Below are 7,157 nucleotides of genomic sequence, written 5' to 3' on the forward strand. Positions count from 1 at the left end.
TTGGTGTCTCGATTCTTCTCCGCCCTCACCCCCGTCCCTTCCGTCGGTGGTTCAGCCTATTGCAGACAGTTTTTCCAGGCCCAAGCTCCCAACCAAATCCGGAGACTGAACTTTGTGTTTGTTAAATTATAGAAAGCAAAATTGTCTGCGACGTGCAAGAGAAAGTGTGGGAAAAGACCAAAGGTCCATGTAATGCACGTCTTGTTTCATACAGCAGCCACAAAAGTTCCCCTGGAAGGCCTACAAGCAAAGCACGGAGGCCAGACCCTCTCTCTGTTGCTCCCGGCAACTGGTATTCAAAGGTATACTGCCTCTGTACATGGGGGTTCTATTTAGCCACCATTGGTAGGAGCTGTTGATGGAATTCTCCTGGAATTTGTCTCGTTCCTTTGGACCTGATAACAGACCCTCACTGACGAAGGCTGGAATTAGATGTTCCACCTCCCATGTTTTCTGCTGTGTATGGGATTTTGTTTCTACCTCCTCTTCCTCAGAACATAAGAAGAGCCCTGATGGATCAGACCAGTGGTCCATCTACTCCAGCATCCCGTCTCACACAGTGGCCAACCAGTTCCTCTAGAGCAGGGGTCTCAAAACTGCGGCTCCAGAGCCGCATGCGGCTCTTTGGCCCGTTGAGTGCGGCTCCCCAAACTTGGTTCGGAGCCCCTGATCTTGCGCCCGCTCATGCCGGCAGCCGGGCTGCGGAGCCGGCACGCCTGAGAGAGAGAGAGAGCGGGTGAGCGGGCGTGCTGTCTCCCCCCCCCCCACCGTGGAGAATGGCTGGGTCCCCCTTTCCCTTGCCCTCAATGGTTGGGAGGCTAAAGCCTCCCCTCCCCTCTAGCCACGCGATTGCTGCGTGGGCAGCTCGTTGGTTCCTGGGCCCCCCCCCCGCCTATCAGCTGTTGGGCGGGGCGGGCTTCCTTTGGTAGACCTGGCCTCTGGCTGAGTCCCATTGGGAGGCCATGTCTACCCACTGGCTTTCTTGGCAGTAGACCTGGACTCCGAGGAGGGGAAAAAGTCCCCCTTCAGAGGCCAGGTCTACCAGTTGGCATCTATGGGCCTCCGGAGGCCAGGTCTACTGCCAAGAAAGCCAAAGGGTAGACCTGGCCTCCCAATGGGATCAGCCAGAGGCCAGGTCTACCAATAGGCTTTTACGGCGGTAGGCCAGGCCTCCAGACGAGGACTCCGGACGGGGAGGGGGAAATGGCAGGGACTTACAATTTAATTTTTATCAATAAATAAGATCACTATTAAGTATGATATCAAGTTTTATTCAGTATGCCTATAGTTTAATTAAGACTTAAAACTTCAATTAAAGTTTATTAAGTTAATAAACAGTGTACCTACCTATATAGTTTACGTTTAAGAAATGTGGCTCTCAAAAGAAATCTCAATCGTTGTACTGTTGATATTTGGCTCTTTTGACTAATGAGTTTGCCGACCCCTGCTCTAGAGGGCAGCAACAGGGCATAGAGGCTGAGTCCTTCTCATGATGTTGCCTCCTGGCACTGGAATTCAGAGGTTTGCTGCCTCTAAACGTGGCAATTCCCTTTGGTCACCAGACCTCTTCTCCATGAATCTGTGCAATCCCCTTTTAAAGCTGTCTTTTAAAGACAATACATCATAAAATTATGCTTCCCCAGGCAAAACTCAGGTGCTCCTCCGACCGATGGTTCTCGCACAAGCTGTTCCACAAGGGAACTTTTACCCCAGCCACAAAACCCTCTTAGGAAGAAGCACCGTGGCTCTTAAGAGGCGAAGGAAATTAGAGTATGAAGCACTTCAGGGCTCAGAGCAGTTCACAGAAAATCCTTACCACAGCCCTATAAGGTCAGCCAGAATTGTTAGCACCACCTTGGAGACAGGGAGGCTAAGAGAGGGGCTTGCCTAGGGCATGCCTGTGGCTGAAATTAGGACGAAGTGAGATTTGAACTGTCAGCCAGCTGGATTCATTCTCTTGAATGAATTCAGCTGGAGTAGGGTTGCCAACCTCCGGGTACAAGCTGGCGATCTCCCGCTGTGACAACTGATCTCCAGCCGATAGAGATCAGTTCCCCTGGAGAAAAGGGCCGCTTTGCCAATTGGACTCTACGGCATTGAAGTCCCGTGGCGAAGAGGGACCTGGCAACCCTACGCAGGAGGTGGAGCTCGTCACAGAATGGCTGCCACAGCTTTCCTTCAGTCACACAGTGAAGATCCTTGTGCTGCGGCGGCAGCTGCTGCTGCCAAAGCAAAGATTTTTTAGAAAATTAGCACAGCCAATCAAATCTCCAGTGGCCAGTCAGAAACCTTGCAGGCCAAAGCCCCACCCATTGTCTAGAAACACTCGGTGGGCGCAAGAAAAGGTGTCGGAAGATGCCGTGGTGCTCCTGCACACCACGTTGGAGATCCTTGCCTTATCCACCCACCATAGGGAGAGGCCGTGGCTCAGTGGTAGTGCATCTGCTTGGCATGCAAAAGGTCCCAGGTTCGATCCCCGGCATCTCCAGTTCAAGGGACCAGGCAAGGAGGTGATGTAAACAGACCTCTGCCTGAGCCCCTGGAGAGTCATGGAGAAGGGCTGTGGCTCAGTGGTAGAACATCTGCTTGGCATGCAGAAGGTCCCAGGTTCAATCCCCAGCATCTCCAGTTCAAGGGGCCAGGCAAGTAGGTGATGTGAACAGACCTCTGCCTGAGGTCCTGGAGAGTTGCTGCCGGTCTGAGTAGACAATACTGACTTTGATGGACCGAGGGTCTGATTCAGTATAAGGCAGCTTCATGTGTGTTCATACGTGTTCACCCTAGCTTGCAAAAGCCAGGAAGTCCCAGGTGCAAATCACAGCTCTGCCACTAGGTGGCCTTGGGTAATCCACACTGCACAGCTGAGCAAGGAGTGGATCCCTTTTAACTCCCCGACACTTGTTTCTGAGCAAAAAGTTCATGCCTAAGATTTTGCTCTCACTCTCTCTCAGTCTCAGCCCCTTAACTTCATCTACCCGGCCTGCCTTACAGGATTGTCATCCAGCTTACCTAGAACTGCACTGAACACCGCAAAGGGACTCATGAATGCCAAATGTTGTTATTACTAATTTGTTCAAGGCTCTATGAAACCCGTTTCAGATGCAAAGAGAAGCACCTTCAGTGAGCATTCCGCATGCTGAAAAAGTTGAAAAAGAGAGCCGGTGCGGTATAGTGGTTAGAGCTCACCAGCAACAAAAGGGACGGGGGAATTAACCCTAAACACCAGAATTAAGTACTCAAATGGTCAAGAAAAATATAAATAAAAGTAAAAATCCAAGGCCCAAGGTTATACACTGTAAAAATTATGTAAGTACAAAATATGTATACGTTTATTTCAGGATAAAATCTAATACCACATGAAACACATATAGGGCATTGCAATAGCCTACCAAATGGACATACTCATATAACACAGTAAGACATAAAATGACACAATTAAACTCTGACCATAGGCGTTTCGGCCATACAGTCTTCTTCAGTGGTCTAAGCCAAAGCTTCTTAAACTGTGGGTTGTGACTCCATATGGGGTCGCATAACTAAATGTGGGGGTTGCGAAAAATTTGGCAACAGTAAAAGGTTTCTGTACGCTTTATTATCAGTAAATGTTTGATTTGTATACCTATTTTATATACCTATATATCTGGGGTCACGTAAATATTTCTTAGGCAAAAAGGGGTCGCGAGTGGAAAAAGTTTAAGAAGCCCTGGGCTAAGTGATCAACATTTAACTTAAAGGTATACATAAATATATAAGACCGCTATTGCAATGCCCTATATGTGTTATATGTGTTATTAGATTTTATCCTGAAATAAATGTATACATATTTTGTACTTAAATAATTTTTAGATTGTATAACCTTGGGCCTTGGATTTTTACTTTTATTTATATTTTCTTGATCTTTTGGGTACTTAATTGTAGTGGTTAGAGTGCCAGGCGAGGATCTGGGAGACCCAGGTTTGAATCCCCACTCCGCCGTGGAGGATTGTTGGGCGACCTTGGGCCAGTTGCATGGTTTCCTCCTAACCTACCTCACAGGGTTTTTGTAAGGATAAAATGGAGGAGAAAGGGAAAGACATTGTAAGCCGCGTTGGGTCCTCATCGGGGAACAAGGCAGGGGATAAATGACCTAAAATACATTAAAGGAATAAATAAAAAAGTACTTAAGCAGATAGGAGCCCCGTGGCGCAGAGTGGTAAGCTGCAGTACTGCAGTCCAAGCTCTGCTCACGACCTGAGTTCGATCCCAATGGAAGTTGGTTGCAGGTAGCCGGCTCAAGGTTGACTCAGCCTTCCGTCCTTCCGAGGTCGGTGAAATGAGTCCCCGGCTTGCTGGGGGCAAAGGGAAGATGACTGGGGAAGGCACTGGCAAACCACCCTGTAAACAAAGTCTGCCTAGGAAACGTCAGGATGTGACGTCACCCCATGGGTCAGGAATGACCCAGTGCTTGCACAGGGAACCGTTACCATTTTTTACTTAAACAGATGCACTGCCAGGATTCTCATCCAAGCTCCCTACTCTCCAAAATCTCACGGGCGCTCAACACCCACTTGCTGATCCCACCACCCTCTTTGGTTTCACGCTGTATAGTACGCCGATCCGCACGTGCCGGTTCTGGACTCATTGGGTGGCAGAAGAAGAAGAGTTGGTTTTTATAGGCTGATTTCCTCTACCACTTAAGGAAGAATCAAACTGGCTTACGATCCCCTTCCCTTCCCCTCCCCACAACAGACACCCTGTGAGGTAGGTGGGGCTGAGAGAGCTGTGACTAGCCCAAGGTCGCCCAGCTGGCTTCATGTGTAGGAGTGGGGAAACCAATCCACCAGTTTAGAGTCCGCCGCTCACATGAAGGAGTGGGTAATCAAACCCGGTTCTCCAGATCAGAGTCCACCGCTCCAAACCACCGCTCTTAACCACTACACCACGCTGGCTCTCAGTGACCAAATCCCCTCCCCTCCCTAAACCCTGCCTTCCTCAGGCTTCGCCCCATAAGCTACCCGCCGGTGGCGAAGGGGGACCTGGCAACCCTATTCAGCAGACAATCGACCAACGAGGACCTCATCTTGAACGGTCTATCATTTGCAAGACCTGGGAGAAGAACAACGGGAAATAAGGAATGACTGCTTTTGTTTCTCCTGTATGTATGTAAACAGAAAGAAATGAAACTGGACGACATATCTGGTATGTCTTCTTTTTTTCCAGCCGTTGACTCTGACTGGGAAAGGGTGGGGGATTCCTGTTTCTTTGGTACCTCTCCTTGGTAAAACACTGTGCAGTTTTGTCTCTGTGAGTGGGTAGGGTTGTCAGCCTCCAGGTGGTGGATGGAGATCTCCAGGCGATAGAGATCCGTTCCCCTGCAGAAAATGGCTGCTTTGGCAATTGGACTCTACGGCACTGAAGCTCCTTCCCTCCCCAAACCCTGCCCTCCTCAGGCTCTGCCCACAAAATCTCCAGGTATTTCTCAACCTGGAGCTGGCAACCCTATGAATGGGGGGGGGGTGCTTTTTAGAAAACAATTACTCTTGCAACTAGGATTGCCGACTTCAGGTTGGGAAATTCCTGGAGATTTGAGGTGTGGAGCCTAAGGAGGGCAGGGTTTGTGAAGGGGAGGGACCTCAGTGGGTTATAGAGTTACCAGGTCCCTCTTCGCTGCAAGCGAGAGGTTTTGGGGGTGGAGCTTGAGAAGGGTGGGGTTTGGGGAGGGGCTTCAATGCCATAAAGTCCAATTGCCAAAGTGGCCATTTTCTCCAGAGGAACGGATCTCTATCAGCTGGAGATCAGTTGTAATAGCAGGAGATCTCCAGCTAGTACCTGGAGGTTGGCAACCCTAGTGGGTTATAATACCATAGACTCCACTCTCCAAAGCAGCCATACTATGCAAAGGAACTGATCTATGTTGTCTGGAGATCAGTTGTAATTCTGGGAGATAACCAGGCTCCGCCTGGAGGTTGGCAACCCCACTTGCAGCCCATCCCTCTGTCAGTCCCAAGCAAGATCCCAACAGATCAGTTCTCCTCAAGTGTTTTTGGGAGATAAACGGGAGATTCCCTGGTTCTTTTCTCCTCTCTAGACTCATGGCTGTGTGGAGGCAGTTCGAACAGGCAAACCCCCTGGCGAGGCGGAAGGGTTAAAGCCCTCTCCTCTCTCAGCACACAGCTGCACGTTTAGCTTAAACAAAAAATAATTTGGGAAACTCCAACTATAGCTTTCCCAGCCATCAGTTAACTTTATCCTGAATACTTTTGTAGTGACACACAGCAGCCGAGAACCGGCATGGATCCAGATGAAGACCCCCCTGGGGTTCTCCCAGCACCACCCAGCCCTGATCCCCAAATCTTATGAAAGCAGATCTCCCGACTTGCCAGGCCCTGTGAGCTAGTGTTGCCAACCTCCAGGTAGTAATCAAACAACAGCCTGCAAGTGCTATTCAGGAGTATAGAATTCAAAGTATGGCACAAGACAATTATTTCCAAAACTAGGAAAACAAAAATGCAAATCTTGCTTTTAGGGAAAATATATTAAGAACAATTTTCATACAGTCACACTTCTTGAGCAGAAAAATATATAACACAATTGGTCTAAACAAGACCCCAAATCATAGCACAAGGTGTTACAGTGTGAAAATATATAGGCCCAAATGCTCAATTCTTATTCAGTCCGTATAAATAAGGTCCATAAATATTGCGTCAGTAGGCAACGGAAACAAGATGTGATACAATGGAGATCCGGTATATTTCCATTTCGTGTAAACTTTTTCAAGCCTTCAGACGTCTTACTTTGCCGTCCAAATACATAGGAAAGGTACATTCCTTCATGCATTGAGTGAATAGTGCACGGAAAGACTGAAGGCTTGAAAAAGTTTACACGAAATGGAAATATACCGGATCTCCATTGTATCATGTCTTGTTTCTGTTGCCTACTGACGCAATATTTATGGACCTTATTGATACGGACTGAATAAGAATTGAGCATTTGGGCCTATATATTTTCCCACTGTAATGCCTTGTGCTATGATTTGGGGTCTTGTTTAGACCAACTGTGTTATATATTTTTCTGCTCAAGAAGTGTGACTGTATGAAAATTGTTCTTAATATATTTTCCCTAAAAGCAAGATTTGCATTTTTTGTTTTCCTAGTTTTGGAAATAATTGTCTTGTGCCA

The sequence above is a fragment of the Euleptes europaea genome, chromosome 2 (assembly GCF_029931775.1).
Source record: "Euleptes europaea isolate rEulEur1 chromosome 2, rEulEur1.hap1, whole genome shotgun sequence".
Lineage (NCBI taxonomy): Eukaryota > Metazoa > Chordata > Lepidosauria > Squamata > Sphaerodactylidae > Euleptes > Euleptes europaea.